Genomic DNA, 20,893 nt, shown 5'->3' on the forward strand with positions numbered 1-20,893 from the left:
GTGATTATGAATAACTAATAATCTTTATACCCAAATGTCGCTATTTAGCGTTGTAAGTCGCACAAGAAATAATTGCTTTCCAGACTTTGAGTGTGGTTCCAAAGCACAAAAAGTTACTATTCACATAAAAGAATTCAGTTACACGCCTTGATCTAAATACAATTAGCGCAAAAGATTATAAATTTACAAGGCACAGTCGATACATACGCAAGCGCTCTGGATCCAGATTTCCCAGCATCAAAGGTGAAGTATCCGTCAAAAGAAATGACATGATGACTAACTATTGGACATAGAGCGCTTGAATATATACCGTACAGAGAGTGGGCAATACAATAGAAACGAGTTCGCATAGTCGCATTGGTTCTTCCTCTTGGTTCTTCTGTTATGATACAGTTCATAGGTCAATTTGTACAGTAGTGGTTCAGCCCTCCAACGGCTCTTTGTGTGTGTTTTCCCGCCGAATAACTAATCAATAGACACTACATACAAAGTACACTCTATCACCTAATTCTCTATAATTCATAACTTGCAGACGCATGTTGCGATCTCCTTGCCGATGGAACCGGAGATCTGCAAATAAACAGTGGTTTAGAATGGCACCAAACATGGTCAGCTTATCATGTACTAAACCTTAGATAGCAAATACATTCATTTCACAACATAATTGATAACGAATAAAACCTCTAATATTAACCTTAATGGTCGGGAACCTTTCAGTGTAAGTGTGCAATGTGTAAGTGTGGGGATATTAAGTAAAGACGCTAGTATGTGTTGTGCGTCTACGTGTTTGTGGAGTACACCATGGTACGTGCTTTGTGGGGTTGTTCCTATTATGTGTATTAATGTATGTATTGTATTGTGAGGACTTTTAATGTAGGGCAGTGGCAAACACACAACACTAATAATCATAACATAGCCCCATACACGAAGGTATCGTGTAGGCTCCGCAAGATGGAGTCATGCGGATGACGCAAAATGGCGTCGTGCAGATATTCATTTTTACAATTTAGGTCTCAGCCAACCATCCGGCTTCGACGGTCAACCCTTTGATAGCAAACAATACGCTATCACACTCTGATCTTAAAGTTTATTCAGGCTTATACTATGAAATATTAGTCAATGTTATATTATGGAATGGTACAATGTGGTCATTAAACCATCAATAATGTGTCCCTGGGAGGGATATAAAACTACCCTTATACGCACACCATGGATCTTGGGAGATCATGGGAAAGATGTCGGGTTGCACCTTACCTATAAAGGAAGTCTTGAAGGGGATAGGGACTTTCATTATTTAGGATGTTTAAAATAACATTTAATAATACATTTCATGCATGGCTAAATCTATTAATCATCTGATGGTGCATTCTAGTTCAGGATTGTAATACAGTTCTTCATTTACCTTGGTATTCAAACTATCATTGCTTACCACCATCATGATTTCATTCTCCCGGTTTGCCTTACCATTACATTTCCCACACTTCAACACAGCAGGAACACATCTGACACACAACCAATTACTAAGATGACAACCAATATAAGGATCAGGAGTTTACCTATACTAGCAACCATTTACTAGCAACCACTCTCCTAGACCGGAGAACCATTTCACTGGGTTCAACCAAGAGAACCACTCTTCTACCTTTTCCTCTACCTCAGTCAATGAAGCATTATGATTCCTCCAAAATTACCATTTTAAATGAAGAATTTCTTCCATTTTCCGGTATATCACCTCCTTGGGGTCACTCGTGTTATTTGTGATGTACGTGGAAAACTTTAAACCAAATTGGGAGGCTAAAGTCACACAGTACCCTCCAGTGACAGCTGTTAAATAATTTAATACTAGTCTACGTTGCACAAGTTCATTCTTGTAAGCCTGTAACTCTTTACCTGCATATCTGAATGTGTCATCATACATCTCGGTGATATTATCTATTAATTTAGCAAGATCTTGGATGTATCTAAAATTTAAAGTACAGCAAGCGATCCTGGTGGGATCTAATTCTACTAAAACTTAAAAGCCAGTTGTTTCACTAATCAACTGTGTGGCTTTATGTACATCACCAGGTATCATGTTTCTTTTGTCTCTGTGTTCATACTGTGTGTGAAGATATGGTGATGGTGTGTTTTTCTGAATACCAAGCATTTCACCATGTGTAAGAGTCATAACCTCTGGGAGTACCCTTCCCAGGTAACATAAACCTTCTGAACTCGGGGAGAGCCACTTATACGCTTTCCTTCCACATATAAAACACTCATCATCGGGGAGAACATAAGGAATAGAATGCATCACAATCATTAAACACATTTCCCTAGCAAATGATTCTTTCTCAGGTTCTCCTATCGGACTAACACACGTTTCTGGTTTTATTACCTTGGCACAGTACCCTTCTGGTACCCTACCAACCATTTCTTTGGTGGAACTACGTGTATACCGATACCGGAATTGTCTCCCACTTAATCTAATTGAGTGCAAAAGGTCAAAATTTATAGGTTCATTATCAGCTCTTAGTGAAAAGGTCATCGTCTGGTTATTTCCAGTTACCTCCCAACTTCCTGGTTTGTTGAAGTTGGTGATTTTCAAACACAAAAGTGATCTATCCACTTGGTACTGGTGGAGTTAAAATGAGGTGGTTTGGACATAGGAAATTTTCCGTCCAGCGTCTTCCCTTGTTGTAATTCTAAAACCTCAGAGGCATTTAATGGAAATGGCACTCACCCTACATTATGTTGCCCCTGCGGCACGTGAGAGCACACCCAACAGTTAGTCTGGTTTAAAACTTTGCCCACCATGGAATGATAATCCTCTAAAGGATACCCACCCCAATACTGGTTATACTTAGGTTGGCACTGCTGGGTGCATCTCTCATCAACTAGGGACCCACAAAACTCACAAATACAATATTCTCAGATGATAAACCTTCACACTGTCTCCGAGTTTCCAGACTACCAGATCTCTTAGCAATTACTGTACTGAGTTTGGTCAGATACTCCCCCGATTGGTTTAACACACCTTCTCCCGATTCCACCATCGATACCACCACTAGCTCCCCTGTCTGTCATCTGACCTCCGTTACAGAAACCAGAAATCCTGAAACAAACTAGGATGATGAAAACTCTGGAAGAAGACACAAACGTAACCCCAGCACACCACTCCATTTCTGGAACAGTGATCTACAAATTTCTTTAGCTCAGGTGTCTCACTGCAACTTTTAACTCTCCCAGAACAGGCTCGCAATTGACAGGTCTACGTTATCTGCCTCAACTCCACCTTGTATCTCCACCAGTTGGTTGAACTTTCTGCAGTGAGTGGAATGGACTCAGGTATCTCTCTCTGCCACTTTTAAGGAAGTTGTACTCATCAGCAACACTTGATATGGACCTTCCCACCGAACTGTCAGACAACCTGAACATAAGAAATTTCTGATCATTACAAATTCTCCAGGTTCAACATCATGACAGTTTGTTTCTGGCATATCAGGTGACAACAACTTCAGTTTCTGCTGCTGTTGCTGCAAACTGCTTACTCATTGTTATAAGATACTTTACAGTAACCTCATTGTTACTCTTCAAATCTTCTTGCGGACTTACAATCAAATGAGGTTGTCTCCCAAACAGTATCTCAAAGGGGGACAGATTAAGATGGGGTCTAGGAGTTGTCCTGATGCTATGAAGGACTTGTGGTAAGGCTTCTGGCCTTTCTAGTCCAGTTTCAGACCGTGCGCTGCCTCAGCCAAGCTTGGATAGTATGCCTTGGATGCTACCAGCTTACCTTGTCCATCTCTCCAGAGTCCAGAGGACTTTTTCCCACATCCCTTGGATCTCCAGACTGCCTTTTCCTGAATGGAACACAAATTTTGCATCTCAATTAATTTCTGCATATCAATAGTTGGAAACATCATCATTTAATTAATTGGCATGTTCACTCTTAAACCTGCTGCCCATTTGGCAGCTTCGTCTGCCCTGTTATTGCCCAGTGACACCGGATCATCCTCACTTGTATGGGCTTTACACTTAATGACGGATACTGCCTTTGGTTTTTGAATTGCTGTCAACAGTCCTTTTATGTGGTATGAGTGTGCTACTGGTGTGCCTGCTACTGTCAAAAAATTTCTCAGACGCCAAAGAGCTCCAAAATCATGCACTACCCCGAAGGCTAACCTGGAGTCAGTGTAGATATTAGCTGACTTACCTTCTACCAGTTCACACGCTCTCCTTAATGCCACCAATTCAGCTACTTGGGCTTAGTCAGGTGGACCAAGGGGTTCAACTTCTATAACATCCTCGTCATTTACAACAGCATAACCTGTACATAACTCTCCAGTGTCAGTTTATCTATGACAACTCCCATCTGTGTAAAATGTCACATCTACATTTTCTAAAGGTGTAGCATGTATGTCAGGTCTTGCAGTAAAGGTCTGATTCAAATATTCCATACAATCACGTGTATGAATGTACCTGCAGAACTCACCTTCCACCAGTGACTCACCTCTGTCCACCCTTTGTACATCCTGAGGCACATATGGTAAATACGTTGCTGGGTTTAACGTACTGCACCATTTAATGGTGATGTTTGCAGGTGCTATTAAAACTAGTTCCCATTTAGTGAACCTAGCTGAGGAAACATGTCTGGTTTGGGCAGAATTCAGCAAAGCAGATACAGCATGGGGTGTGTAAACAATCATATCATGGCCTAATACTACATCCTCACTCTTACTGACCAAAAGAGCAGTTGCTGCTACACTTCTTAAACATGTTGGGAATGATCTTGCCACAGTGTCCAGTTGTGCACTGTAGTATGCTATGGGTCTACTAGCATCACCATGTGTTTGTGTAAGGACATCTGCTGCGCAACCATCAGCTTTCGTACAATATAATTCAAAAGGTTTTTAATAATCAGGTATTCCCAATGCAGGTGCTCTTGTCAGACTGTCCTTAAGGTTAAGGAAAGCCTGCTCTGTTTCCTCTGTGTGTACAACACGATCGGGCTTTGAGGAAGAGACTAAGGACCTCATTCAGAGGCGGTCATTAGTTGCAAGCGGTCGCACTGAATCAGGGTGGCCGCTTGCATCCTGAACGACCGCCTCCTTGTCAATCGTTAAGCTGTGGGTTACCACCCACAGCTTAACGACTGACCAGGTTGATGGTCGTGATGTTGATCACCATCGCAACCATCGGGGCTTAAGTCCAGACCCTAATGTTGGGTCTGGGCACTCGTAAGCCCCAGGGAGCTTTCTGCTCTGATGGAGCAGGAAGCTCCCCACTGACATCACTGATGATGTCAGTGTGGCCGACCACAAAATGGTAGGCATTTGTAAAGGAATGCCTCCATTTTGGAAACCCCCCCTGGCCCGCCAAACGGGGCTAGCTGTCAATCAACATCGAGTAATGAGCTCTGGAGCGACAGAGTTTCTCTGTCACTTCGGGGCTTGCGCACGCGCAGTGCAGCCGCTGCACGTGCGCAGGCCTAACCATCGAGTTGGTTACGAGTGCATCAGCGTTTGCGACCAACTCTGAATAAGGTCCACAGTCCTGTAGTGGTAAAGCCAAAATAGAAAAACCTGGGATCCATGTTCTGCAGTATCCACACATTCCCAAGAAGGTACGGATTTGCTGTTGGTTTTGCGGCAGTGTCATTGTCTGTATGGCCTGAATTCGGTCAGTAGTCAGATGTCATAGCCCCTGGGTTAGGCAGTGTCCCAAGTATTTAACCTTAGTCTGGCATGGTTGTAATTTGTCCTTAGCAACCTTGTGTCTTGTCTGTGAGAGATGAAGCAGCAGTAGTTTAGTATCATTTAAACATGACATAAACGAATCAGAACACAACAATAAATTGTCTACTTATTGTATTAGAACAGATCAATTGGCAGGTTGGAAAGATTGTAAACAGTTGTGTAAAGCCTGGGAGAAGTAACTGGGGCTGTTTATGAAGCCTTGGGGCAATCGTGTCCATGTGTATTGTACCCCCCTGTATGTGAATGCAAATAGGTACTGACAGTCAGGATGAAGAGGGACAGAGAAGGCAGAACAGAGGTCAATGACAGTAAAATGTGTCTGCATAAGGATGACAGCTGGGTTTGGCACTACGGGGAATTGGCTCTCAACTACCTTATTAACCCATCTGAGATCCTGTACTAATCTATAGCCCCTCCCCCCAGACTTCTTCACTGGGAAAATTGGACTATTGGCTACACTTGCTGTATGGACTAAAATTCCCTGTTGCAATAATCGCTCAATTATGGGATAAACCCCTATCTCTACTTCTGGTTTTAACGGGTACTGGGGAATTTTTGGAGCTTCCCTACTACTTTTTAGATTTACCATTACAGGAGCTACATGTGCCATCAATCCAGTGTCTATCTTTGGTCCAAAGGGAACCCGGTATTTGAGATAACATATCCTTTACCTGTGCTGGACTTTGCTCTAGGATGGTAGAGTGAAGCATTACCCTTTGTGGAGTGTCTAATATATCCCTTCCCTCGTGCGCAACTCTCTCTGGGATATCTAAAAATATACCATATGGGGTACAATAAATGACACATCCCATTTTACACAACAAATCCCTTCCCAGAAGATTAGTAGGAGTCGCCACTGCCAGGAGAAAGGAATGCCTGGTATGCAATGGCCCGATAGTAACCTCTGCAGATTTAGTTAGAGGATAATGGTGCACTTTACCCGTTACACCCATTGCTGGCACTGTCTTGCTGGTCACCTGTAAATTGGATGGAGATTTTATCACTGATCTGGTTTGCCCTGTGTCTACAAGAAAAGAATGTTTAGTACAAGCTACATCAACTGTCATTACAGGTTCTTCCCCAGTACTCCTAGTTAACCTGACTGGATATAGACTACAGGTTTGACCTGACCCCTAGAGCTGACTGTCTTCCTCCAGTAAAGCAGTTACTGCCACAATGTGAGCAGGTGATTGCTGGAACTGTCCTGACTGCTGTGGGTGCCCCTTCTGTGGTTATCTCGGTGTTCCTTGGTTTGGCAGTTCCCACTTTCTAGCTTTACAAAACCTACTTATGTGTCCCTCCTTGTTACAAATATAACACCTTCGTGGTTGACGTGTATCGAAAGGTTGTTGTTGTGTGGGTTGGGGAGTGTGAAAAGATTGTGGTTGTATATGGGGATATGGGTTTGGAGGTTGTGTGGGATGAATGTATTGTGGCTGTGTGTGATAAGAGTGCTGCGGTGTTATTTGCATTCCTTCCACAGCTTGAATACTAACATTAGTTTCTCGCTCTGCATTTCTCTCTTCCTAAGAATGTTTTTATCATGTTCAATTGCAGATTCCCTGAGTGTGTCTAACGTAACTCCCCTCCATCCAGGAAGTGAGGTCTGAACCCTGGTCTTTAGAGTGTCTTTAAGACCATCCATAAGCACCGTTATGGTCATTTACCTGTGGTGTGTGTTGTCTTTTATATCTTCTATACCTGTGTATTGGGTAATAGTCTGCAGCGCTCTGGTGAAATAATCTGCTGCAGACTCTCTTTCTGCTTAATTGTAAAACTTTTACTCCAGTTAACTACTACTGGGAAATATACAGCCAATTGTGTGACAATGCGGGTTATGTTGTCCTGTTTCCCTTCATCGGTTATGAGACTATCTCCATCCAATACACAGGCCATGATAAACTTTTTCACGCTGGTATAGTGTGGAAGACAGGCCCGTAATACTACTCACCAATCTTTGTTGGTTGGCTCATGAGCATTACCTAAATCCTTTACAAATCTCTGGCACTTTGCTAGTTCTTTCCTAGGGTCAGGGAAATCTGTCATTATGGAATGTAGCTCCGCTCTCATCCATGGACAATGCATCGCTACATCCCTTGTGGTCACTATACCATTTGCGTCCGGATTCCCATTGGGGACAGTTATTGTGTGGATGGGATGGAAGCCTGCTACACTGCTACCTTTGGCCTTGCTACCTGGTGGAGGGTTCAGCCTATTACTACTACGTATGGTATTAACAACTTCCGCTACTGTTACAGTGGGTGTTAATACTTCCTATATGGGTGGGGCTACCTCCATTACTGGTTCTAGTGGGGCGGTTACTTGTGCTTGCTGTGATGTTACATTTAACATTTGGGCAACATGGGAAAGAGCTGACATTACAATAGGTTCATCATCTGCATTATAAACATGTTCCTTATAGTTACTCAGGAGAGGGTACAAGTTACTTGTTACATTTTTTTGAGATCGACTGTACCTTCACCCCCATCCGCATAGGGCGGAGGTGGTGTGCATGCATTACTAACATTCCCTTCGGCAACGCTATCTTGCCCCGCGTGCGAGCTCTCTTGCAGTGCGCACACAATGCTATTTAGCGTTGCATACGTGCTCCCTTGCAGCGTGAGCGTGACGCTAGTTTGCGTTGCGTGCACACCGCTAAACCACATGTTCCCCTCATGCTGCCACAACTTCAAACAATCATTAAACTTTATCCTTTTCTTCAGAGATTTCACTAAACATATACTGTCTCTAACATTATTCAGTACTTCCGAATCAAAGCTACCAATCTTAGGAAAAGGTTTTCTACATTTCTTGGTCATCTTGACCCATATGTCACAGTACGCCGTAGCGTACCCACCATACTTTTTAAACATGATATACCTGGCCGAACCAGTCAGCCCTTCCATCAGCAGCACATCATCGACCATTTCCAGCGATTGCTTCACACACATCTGAGAAGACGCTTAGAATTTCGATTGGTGAACGATATTCAGTGAGCTACGTTCATGCAATCCCTCCCATTATGCACAGCCGGCCCATTAAGCGTTTCAGTCAGCTTGCATAACGAGGAGCAGAATAATCACCTATGTAAATTATTCTACCTGCGGCAAATTCAACCCAAGCTTCGGCCGCTCGCTTCTCCCCTTTATGCACCACCTTCCCGATAAGCGAAATGGTCAGTGTGCATAAACGAGGAGTAAAATAACCACCTAGCTGATTATTTTACCCGTGGTGACTTCATCTCAAGCTTCACAACTCGCATCCTACTTTGAGTTTTACTCCCAGCTGGTAGCATCTAGGAGTTCCAATAACTCCTAACCTTGCCAGCAGTTTCACTCCCACAACAACCCACTTCACGATCACAGTTTATATAATCATGCGGTCCGATCGCATTGCCCAAAGAACCTTACTGATCAACGGACTTTGCGATTAATGGGTGTCGGACCGAGAAACCCCATAGTTTCTTGATAACCATAATGTACCTGCTTTGTACACTGGCCCAGTAGTTTGTACGGCCCTGTCAGGCACCTACTGAGTTTCAACCTAGGCTAAACAGATAGTAGCCTCTACTTTACAATCACATGTTTCAATTACACACACCTTTTCTGCGCAGAAAAAAAATTAAACCTTTTCTCTAAATATAGTAGTGTAATTCAGAGGTTTAACAAGCAATCACGCTATGAATACAATGACTGTTTGAACACGTGGCAGAAATACAGGAAATATGCGTACGCTATTGTGCGACTTACCCTCTAACACAAAAATTTAACAATGAAAGAAAACAAACTTTTCCTTCCTTCTCCCTGGATTCTAATCAGCGCTCCTTGAACTCACACAATAACGGATATCGGTTTCTCAACATTGACTGGTAGCAGGTTTTTGAACACTGGGCCTGATTCAGAGCCGGACGCTATCAGCCGTTCGCTCGTACGCATTCGATTGTTTTAAACCACGCATGCGTCCGGTTCTCATTGCACATGTGCGGCCGGATCATTGCGGTCATTTTTCGTTCGCTCGTATACACAGCGAACAGGAAGTTACCTATGTAATTTGATTAACAGAATGTTCCGTTTATGGGTGGTAACGGGGGTGGAGATGAGAAAACGCAGGCGTGGCAAGACGTTTTTTGGGCGCACATGTATTATCTTGTGCGAACGTCCAATGTGGACGCTATTTTGTACACGTCACTGTGTGATCCAGTTTCCATTATGACTGCTCGTTCAGCTTGTGGTAGGGTATTGGATCTCACAAAGACGATGGTCTCTTCGTGGCTCCCTTAGCGAATCAATGTTTTGCTATTCTCCTTTACAAGGCACAAGACCAATCACCTAATAATTGGATCACTTGCGAGAAGGTGATTTTCAATGGCCAGGCTATATTAGCTAAATTTGGAACGCATGTTGTGTTCCTATTTGTTTGTTTTTAGAAATCACAGCAATCCCAAAATAAATGTTTTAATAAAGGTAAAAATGTTAGATGTTTTTCTTGTATTCCGTACGCTGTTGTTGTCAGATATTTTTATGGTTTTAAAAAGCCTAACATCTTTTTTTTGTTTTTCGTTTTTAAAAAGCCCAACACCTTTTTTATTTTTATTTATTTTCATTTTTGGTAAAAGCCAGAAAGACAATCAGCTACTAATCGCTTTGCTTGTTTTATTGTTTACCTACCTGTTACCTTTTTTTTTTTATCTTAAACATTTTTTTAAGTATATGACCTTTGTTAAGTATTTAATTATGTTTGTTACAGTCCCTTTTAGCCATTTCATAATGAATTAGACATTTTTTCTGGGGTTATTGTTTTTTTATTTGAAAATAAATAAATGTTCTCATTTTTTTTTTTTTAAAGTGTAATTTTACAGTCACAATATTTTTTATGGGACTTCAAATATATAAAGTAATGATACAAAAATAAAAAAAATCACAAGAAAGGAGAGGGAGGTTTTGAGGGGCAAAAATATGGGGCAAACACAGAGATGGAATGTGGGGAAATTTGCCAGTGCTGTCAACGCCTTCTCCCCTGCTTGGCTTGATGTTGGAGGGAGCATGACTTTGTCTGTCTGGTCGAACGCCTTGCCTGGCCAGAGGTAGCTGGTGTTTCCTCTGGCCTAGGCATAGGGCTATGCACATTTGGAAGGTTGACCGATGTTGTGCCAGAGGTGGAGGGCCCTGATGTTCCGGCAGGAAGGGAGGCCGGCTCCAACATGCCACAGGGTCCCCGGACGAGCTGCTCCAGGGCATTAGCTAGTCTGACATTGGCCGCAGCGTTTTCCTCCAGGGCGTCCACCACCCGTAGCAGTTTGGCGTCCATACTCCTCAGAATCTCGGTGTTGTGATCCGTTTTCTCACTGAGATCTGAGAGAAGGGCCACTGCCTGCGAGGGGGAAGGCCCTGGACTGTCCGCCACGTGGTCCCCAGACGGAAATACTGCTTCCTCCCCTGCGGAGCCAGCAGATCTACTGCAGCCAAAACTCAGTTCTGGAGCACACTCGTCCTCTTCTGTGCCTGTGTGAAAAAGAGAGATCATACAAATATTAGTCCATTTTAAAGTTTTCAAAAACCAAAAAAATTAAACAGTTTTATCTCCATGACCTGCGGGAACATGTGGATCCGCAAAGTCTGGCATGTCTGTGTTCATGTTGGACACGCCAAACACCTCCTCTTCCTGCACACACCCCTGTGCCAGCTCCTCCAAATCGGTCAGCTCCAGTGACACAGGGGTTGGCCAACCACCTGTCCCCCCTGCATGCCTTGCCCTATCAGCCAACTTTTGCTTTAGCCGATATTTGAAGTCACTCCATCTGTTGGTAAAAAAAGTAATTTTAGAGTAGAAATGTTCCTCCACATTTTGGGACTTAGGTGAGAGAATTTACGTACCGGCGTTTGACCTCTTTGGTTGAACGGACAAAGTCACCAACCCCATTGACAGCACTGGCTATGTCCTCCCACAGGTTCCATCTCTGGCTTGCACCCATATTTCGTGGCACCTGTGCCAGGTTGTCAGTACAGTTTTGCACCAAAACCTCCATCTCCTTTCTTGTGAATTGCGGCTGCCATTTTCTTTTACTCCTGGCCTGGGTACTAGGCCCTGCAGCCTCCTCATTGTCAGTCTCCACACCTTACAAAAAAAAATAAATACAATTTTAATTTCTTTTTTTTTTTTTTTGGGTTGCTAACTTTCATTTTGGAGCTACTTACTTTGTTGTCCGGGATTTTGCCTTTGCTGTTGTTCTGTGGACATGATTCAATCCTTGAATTCAGCAGACCCATTGTGTGCTCTCGTGATGTTTTTATAGATGCGTGTGCATTATACGGGTGCATCTATTGAGCGTCATTGATTTGAGCGGGAAAGTTAGGTCTATTTAAGGCTTATTTGTGGCCTTGTTTCGGGGTGGGTTGATAGAAGTGGTTGGTGGATTTTGGAGTTGAGGAGTTGTTTGTGAAGGTGTTGTGGAGAGTTGCTTAGTTGTCAAGTGTTATTTTTTCGGTGCGCATTTTTGCGTTTTGGTACTAATCCTTTTTTTTGGTTTTTGAGGTAAGTTTGTTGGTTCGCTTTTTTTTATTTTATTTTTTGAACAAATTTGTATATTTTTTTATTTTATTTTTTTTTTGTTTTATATTTCAGGTTTTTATTGCTTTCCCTTTTATCTCCTTTCGTTTGGTGGACTACATTTCTAGTTTCGGGCTCGTCTTTGTACGGTAAGTGTTTATTGAGATACATTAGACCCTGTTTATTGTTAACATTTATCATGTTTTTTTAATGGATCTCATTATGCATTTTTTTTTATTTTTGCCCAAATGATTATTTGTCCATCAAAAATGCGAAATTTGTAGCGTATATTTTGCACATCTCCTGTCTGTGGCATTAGCGTACCATTTAGCGGTCTTTTTGGCCCTCTATTGATTATATTTTGCACATCTCCTTTCTGTGGCGTTAGCGTACCATTTAGCGGTCTTTTTGGCCCTCTATTGTGTATATTTTGCACATCTCCTGTCTGTGGCGTTAGTGTACCATTTAGCGGTCTTCTCGGCCCTCTATTTCATATATTTTGCACATCTCCTGTCTGTGGCGTTAGCGTACCATTTAGCGGTCTTTTTGGCCCTCTATTGCGTATATTTTGCACATCTCCTGTCTGTGGCGTTAGCGTACCATTTAGCTGTCTTTTTGGCCCTCTATTGCGTATATTTTGCACATCTGTCTGTGGCATTAGCGTACCATTTAGCTGTCTTTTTGGCCCTCTATTGCGTATATTTTGCACATCTCCTGTCTGTGGCGTTAGCGTACCATTTAGCGGTCTTTTTGGCCCTCTATTGCGTATATTTTGCACATCTCCTGTCTGTGGCGTTAGCGTACCATTTAGCTGTCTTTTTGGCCCTCTATTGCGTATATTTTGCACATCTGTCTGTGGCGTTAGCGTACCATTTAGCTGTCTTTTTGGCCCTCTATTGCGTATATTTTGCACATCTCATGTCTGTGGCATTAGCGACCATTGGATTCATAGACTAAAATCAGACACTAACAACATCTGTGTAGTGCATGCATTCTTTATATTTTGGGCTTCGGCTGTTATTTTTATAATTTGTTGTTTTTATTTATGTGAATTCTAATTTGTAGGTTTTCTTCAAGATGTCACTACCGAACCCTGTAAGATTCTTCTTAATGTGTCAAAAAGATAAGTATATTTTCTTGTTTTTAGATTTTTAAAAATTAACTACATTGTCTAACATTTCAGATTGATGTTGGGCGAATTATAGTGGCAATGGTCCACGACCCCGACCAACCTGAACATCCTCCTAGGCGTAGGCATTGTAGGCGTGCAAAGCCCCAGATATTTAGAACATGTGTCACCCTTTTTGGAATGCATGATGATGTGGTTTTACGGCGGTATCGCCTACCACCACAGATCATCCTAGACACTCTTTCATTAATAGAGAGTGATCTTGAAAGGCAAATTAACAATCCAACAGCAATACCACCACTTACGCAGTTAATGTCGGTGTTACATTTTTGCGCCTCAGGATCCTTCCAGACCACAGTTGGGATTGTAGCAGGCATTTCCCAATCCTCCTTTTCAAGGATCCTGTGGGCGGTCATGGATGCCCTGTTTAAGCACCTACATCATTTTATTAAGATGCCATTGGATATGAGTTCCCTTAATGTGGTGAAGCAAAATTTTTACCAAATTGCAGCCTTCCCACATATCATAGGGGTTGTGGACGGCACTCACATACCACTTCAGCCTCCAGCAGCACTGGAGGCCATATTTAGGAACCGTAAGCACTTTCATTTGATGAATGTAATGGTGGTATGTGATGCCTCCCCCCAGATCCTGTCCCTGAATGCCAAATATCCAGGAAGTGCACATGATTCATTTGTCATCCGGCCATCAGGGCTTTGGCACAAATTAAACAACCTACAAGCTGGTGACGCATGGCTTCTGGGTAAGTGGTACCCCTAATTTTTTAAGCAAACACTGTTGACTTAGAAATGGTACTGAATGCTTTTTTTTTCACAGGAGACAGTGGTTACCCTTGCACGCCCTGGCTGCTCACTCCTTATTTGGTTCCGACACCAGGGCCACAAACTCAATATAATTCCGCACTTACTGCCACCAGGCAGGTGGTGGAGCATTGTATCGGCCTTTTAAAAGGCCGATTTCGATGCCTCCACTGCTCTGGTGGCGACCTCATGTATTTGCCGGCTATGGTTTCCAAAATTGTGGTCCTGTGTGGGATATTTCACAACATCGCCATAAGGAGTGGTGTCCCAATGCAGCCAGAGGATGCCTTGCCTGAGGATGGCCCCCCCGAGGTTGATCGGAGGAGAGTGTCAGGGGGGGCCATACGTGATGATGTCGTTTCCCGCTTTTTCAGGTATTTGAATTTACTTGGTTTTACATGTGTTGACATTGTGAAGACTGAAAATTCTGTGTGTTTACTATCCTATGTTTTGAATTTTAACCTTTTTGTTATTTTTTTTATTCAAAATCCAAACAACAACCTTCTTACTTCCTGAAAATGCTCGCCTGTGACATTAATGACTCCAAAATGACCTTTACACCTGGACAAATGTGTTTCTTACCTGATTTTGGGACAACATGTTGGCATGCACCATCTTCAAACAGTTCTTGATTTTTTTGTTGCCATTCTTTGTGTGTTTGTTTTGTTTTTGGTCATAAATTGTTTAATAAACTACTTTTAATTTTTTTTTGCTTTTTTGTTACCTGAAAAACCAGCAAATGTACATTATCTTTTAACTTAATTGGGTTTTATTTTCACATTATTTTTGTGGTTGTTAAAAAATTTAAAAAACACATAACAATTAACAGGTTTGCATAGCGGGCCTACCTTGACACATTGTTATTTTAAAGTTTTGGGAGTTGCATGGATTTTTTGGATTAACTATAATAATTATATAAGGTATTTTTCTAAAAACATTATGGATTTAATGTCAATGGGAAAAATTTTGGGAATGTAAAAATATATATTTAAAGTCTAGGAAACCACTTGTTTTGTGTGAAAAGTGTAAATTTGAAAGATTACATACTCCCTGAATTTGGTATGCCACATTGTTTGCAGTTTTCTATGCCAATACCATAAACCCAAATGTTTACACCATAAAAATACATCAAAATGACCTTGTGAGCTAATTTTGGAGTCAATAAATGAGATTGGTTTAAACAAAAAACTTTTATTAACATAATATAAAAAATATGCAAAATTATTGATGCATCAAAACAACCAAATGGTCCATTGCAACCATGAGCTGCACCAAATGTCCTCGCATTTGCAGGATCTGCCCCAAAATGGCACGATCACGCATCCTGGGGTCTGTAGAAAGACGAATATGTATTTAAATTAAATGTGATTTGTCAAACAAATACATACCAGAAAAACAGGATTATTGACACTTAAATGAAATTTTAATACCATGCTAATTTGGATGCAAAACTATAGTGTTATCAAAAATGTTAAAAAAAAAAATTGGCACAAAAAGCAAAAAAAAAAAACCAGGGACATGAGAAGAGTGGTTCGAACAATCACTTTGGGAACTTAAATAATCCTTACACCATTTGTACTGTATCTTGATTTTAGTGTATAAATTTTAAACATCACAATTAAACTTGTATTTGGCTCTGGCATATGTTTATTTTTATTTTTTTTTATTTTTAATTTTTTTGGAAACAGAACTAAATTGGGCCGAAAATTTAGACACCCCAAAAAAAAATAAAAATAAAAAAAAACCTTTTAATCAGGGATACAACAGTGTATGCATATAGGGCACACTTTAACACAAAAAATGAAAACATCACAAACAAAATACCGGCAGGTTGTGGGCCAGGTTGGCTCAGATCCTCTTCCTCCGAGGTGGGCCAGTGATGGGTGTTGACGGAGGAGAAATGTCGGTGGGGGATAAAGGGGAGGGGTTGGATTGAGGAGTGGGTGCATCAGGGGAGGGTGTGGGAATGTGGATAGGTAGGACAGGGGAGGGGTTATTTGTATTTGGGGAGCAGGAGAGGGAGGGGAAATAGGGATGAGCAGGTCAGGGGAGGGTGGTGAAATTTGGGAGGAGTGGGCAGGGGAGGAGATGGTGGGAGTTGGGGAGAGGGGTCGGGCAGGCCTCCTTCTATGCCTCCATATCCGCTCCTGACCTAAAAGATATATATTTTGTAATATTAGCAAATTTATTTACCCCAAAACATTTTAAAGCTAAAACATGAAACCAAAAATAAAATATTAATCGTGATAAATCCCCCCCAAAAAAGGTGTTATATTTAGGCCTAAAAAAATGCATACTGCACACATGCACACGCATTAATGCAAATTTACATTAGCAAAGACTAAAAGTAACAACAGATTGTCATAGATATATAAACATTCAAATATCCACTTATGCCTCTGGATCCTCATCCGAAGATGCGCAAGCAGGTGTGGGGACCGGCATCATAAATCGGACCACCGGTGTTCCAATTGTCCGATGGTCAGACGAAAGCCAATGGCCCGCAGCCTGCACCGCACCTCCGCGTACACACGGCGCTTGCTTTGGTTGGTGATGGGGGGCGGCCTGTCTGTTATACAGTGATCGAGGATTTCGGTAAGCACCAGTAGCTCCCGCCATGTGAAAGCACTGGCTCTCATGATGGCAATGGATTTTTTATTTACACAAATCAGTTTTATTACAGGGACCCTTAAATTTTGATTGGCTAACGTACTTTCATAAATAATATGAAGCATTCTATTGGTTAATGTGTGAGTCATGTGAACAACCCCTAAAAATATATTGTGACATATGATTGGCTTGCTGCATTTGGATGCGTTAGCAACAAGCTGGAAATCAAACTATTTCATAATTTTAAACAAATTAAAAGCTAAGAAAAAAATAAAGAAACTGCCTTTGTATTGAAAAAAAAAACAAGTTTCCCGTTAAAAGCGGACGGATTCTACGGACCAAAATGAACACAAAACAAACAATAAAGTTTATTGACATTCAAAAAAAAAACAAGATTGAAAACTTTCGAGCAACAATTAAGTCAATTAAGGTAATGATTGCCACCAATCGATTCATGGATGATTAACGAAGGAAAAACAAGGCAATCGACAAATGACAGGCTTACTTCCGGTCGTACTTGTGCGAGTGAACACTTCTTCAAAAAATGAGTATCACCCCTGCGAGTGCTTGGTTTGTCATTTGGATGGTCGTACCTCCTGCGGGTGAACGGATGATAGCGTCCGGCTCTGAATCAGGCCCACAGTGTGTTCTTTCCTGCATATGGCGCCTTCCACCCTTTGTTGAGAGATCGATAACCGTGTGTTACCGTGTATATTCCGGTAGCGTGATCTCACTACGAGCCCCCAACTATGAATACCTAATAATCTTTATACCCAAATGTCGCTATTTAGCATTGTAAGTCGCACAAGAAATAATTGCTTTCCAGACTTTGAGTGTGGTTCCAAAGCACAAAAAGTTATTATTCAAATAAAATAATTCAGTTACACGCCTTGATCTAAATACAATTAGCGCAAAAGATTATACAGTCACAAGATACAGTTGATACATACGCAAGCGCTCTGGATCCAGATTTCCCGGCATCAAAGGTGAAGCCTCCATCAAAAGAAAGAATATGATGACTAACTACTGGACATAGAGCGCTTGAATATATACCGTACAGAGAGTAGGCAATACAATAGAAATGAGTTGGCATAGTCCCATTGGTTCCTCCTCTTGGTTCTTCTGTTACAATACAGTTCATAGGTCAATTTATACAGTAGTGGTTCAGCCCTCCAACGGCTCTTTGTGTGTGTGTTTCCCGCCGAATAACTAATCAATAGACACTACATACAAAGTACTTTCTATCACCTAATTCTCTATAATTCATAACTTGCAGACACATGTTGCGATCTCCTTGCCGATGGAACCGAGATCTGCAAATAAACAGTGGTTTAGAATGGCACCAAACACTTATTATGTACTAAACCTTAGATATCAAAAACATTCATTTCACAACATAATTGATAACGAATAAAACCTCTAATATTAACCTTAATGCTAGGGAACCTTTTAAAGTAAGTATGCAATGTGTAAGTGTGGGGATATTAAGTAAAGATGCTAGTATGTGTTGTGCGTCTACGTGTTTGTGGAGTACTCCATGGTACGTGCTTTGCGGGGTTGTTCATATTATGTGTATTAATAAATGTATGTATTGTATTGTGAGGACTTTTAATGTAGGGCAGTGGCAGACACACAATGCTAATAATCATAATATAACCTCGTACACGAAGGTATCGTGTAGGTGCCACAAGATGGAGTCACGCGGACGACGCAAAATGGCGTCGTGCAGATATTAATTTTTACAATTTAGGTCTCAGCCAACCATCCGGCTTTGACATGATGTACTGTTTGTGTATTGTGTATAGTGATGTACTGTATGTGCATAGTGATGTACTGTAAGTATAGTGATGTACTGTATGTGTATTGTGTGTATAGTGATGTACTGTATGTGTATTGTGTATAGTGATGTACAGCATGTATAGTGATGTACTGTTTGTGTATTGTGTGTATAGTGATGTATTGTATGTGTATTGTGTATAGTGATGTATACAGTATGTATAGTGATGTACTGTATGTGTACTGTGTGTATAGTGATGTACTGTATGTGTATTGTGTATAGTGATGTACAGTATGTATAGTGATGTACTGTATATGTATTGTGTATAGTGATGTACTGTATATGTATTTTCTATACTGATGTATACAGTATGTATAGTGATGTACTGTATGTGTATTGTGTGTATAGTGATGTACTGTGTATTGTGTATAGTGATGTACTGTATATGTATTTTGTATACTGATGTATACAGTATGTATAGTGATGTACTGTATGTGTATTGTGTGTATAGTGATGTACTGTATGTGTATTGTGTATAGTGATGTACAGTATGTATAGTGATGTACTGTATATGTATTGTGTATAGTGATGTACAGTATGTATAGTGATGTACTGTATGTGTATTGTGTATAGTGATGTACAGTATGTATAGTGATGTACTGTATATGTATTGTGTGTAGTGATGTACTTTATATGTATTGTGTAAAGTGATGTACAGTATGTATAGTGATGTACTGTATATGTATTGTGTATAGTGATGTACTGTATACAGATTGTGTATAGTGATGTACAGTTTGTATAGTGATGTACTGTATATGTATTGTGTAAAGTGATGTACTGTATATGTATTGTGTATAGTGATGTATACAGTATGTATAGTGATGTACTGTATGTGTATTGTGTATAGTGATGTGTACAGTATGTATAGTGATGTACTGTATGTGTACTGTGTGTATAGTGATGTACTGTATGTGTATTGTGTGTAGTGATGTACAGTATGTATAGTGATGTACTGTATATGTATTGTGTATAGTGATGTACAGTATGTATAGTGATGTACTGTATATGTATTGTGTGTAGTGATGTACTTTATATGTATTGTGTAAAGTGATGTACAGTATGTATAGTGATGTACTGTATATGTATTGTGTATAGTGATGTACTGTATGTGTATTGTGTATAGTGATGTACAGTATGTATAGTGATGTACTGTATATGTATTGTGTAAAGTGATGTACTGTATATGTATTGTGTATAGTGATGTATACAGTATGTATAGTGATGTACTGTATGTGTATTGTGTATAGTGATGTACAGTATGTATAGTGATGTACTGTATGTGTATTGTGTATAGTGATGTACAGTATGTATAGTGATGTACTGTATGTGTATTGTGTATAGTGATGTACAGTATGTATAGTGATGTACTGTATATGTATTGTGTGTAGTGATGTACTTTATATGTATTGTGTAAAGTGATGTACAGTATGTATAGTGATGTACTGTATGTGTATTGTGTATAGTGATGTACAGTATGTATAGTGATGTACTGTATGTGTATTGTGTAAAGTGATGTACAGTATGTATAGTGATGTACTGTATATGTATTGTGTATAGTGATGTACTGTATACAGATTGTGTATAGTGATGTACAGTTTGTATAGTGATGTACTGTATATGTATTGTGTAAAGTGATGTACTGTATATGTATTGTGTATAGTGATGTATACAGTATGTATAGTGATGTACTGTATGTGTATTGTGTATAGTGATGTGTACAGTATGTATAGTGATGTACTGTATGTGTACTGTGTGTATAGTGATGTACTGTATGTGTATTGTGTATAGTGATGTACAGTATGTATAGTGATGTACTGTATATTTATTGTGTATAGTGATGTACTGTATATGTATTTTGTATACTGATGTATACAGTATGTATAGTGATGTACTGTATGCGTATTGTGTGTATAGTGATGTACTGTATGTGTATTGTGTATAGTGATGTACAGTATGTATAGTGATGTACTGTATATGTATTGTGTATAGTGATGTACAGTATGTATAGTGATGTACTGTATATGTATTGTGTGTAGTGATGTACTTTATATGTATTGTGTAAAGTGATGTACAGTATGTATAGTGATGTACTGTATATGTATTGTGTATAGTGATGTACTGTATGTGTATTGTGTATAGTGATGTACAGTATGTATAGTGATGTACTGTATATGTATTGTGTAAAGTGATGTACTGTATATGTATTGTGTATAGT

The 20,893-nt window shown here is 40.5% G+C and overlaps 1 pseudogene; it reads right to left on the bottom strand.

Annotated features, from left to right (window-relative positions):
* Positions 1-15,452: 15,452 nt before the first annotated feature.
* The window catches only part of LOC148481306 (uncharacterized), a 77,752-nt pseudogene continuing 72,311 nt past the window's right edge, over positions 15,453-20,893 (bottom strand).

The sequence above is a fragment of the Taudactylus pleione genome, unplaced genomic scaffold (genome assembly GCF_031769625.1).
Source record: "Taudactylus pleione unplaced genomic scaffold, aTauple2 ptg000586l, whole genome shotgun sequence".
In the NCBI taxonomy this organism is placed as follows: Eukaryota; Metazoa; Chordata; class Amphibia; order Anura; family Myobatrachidae; genus Taudactylus; species Taudactylus pleione.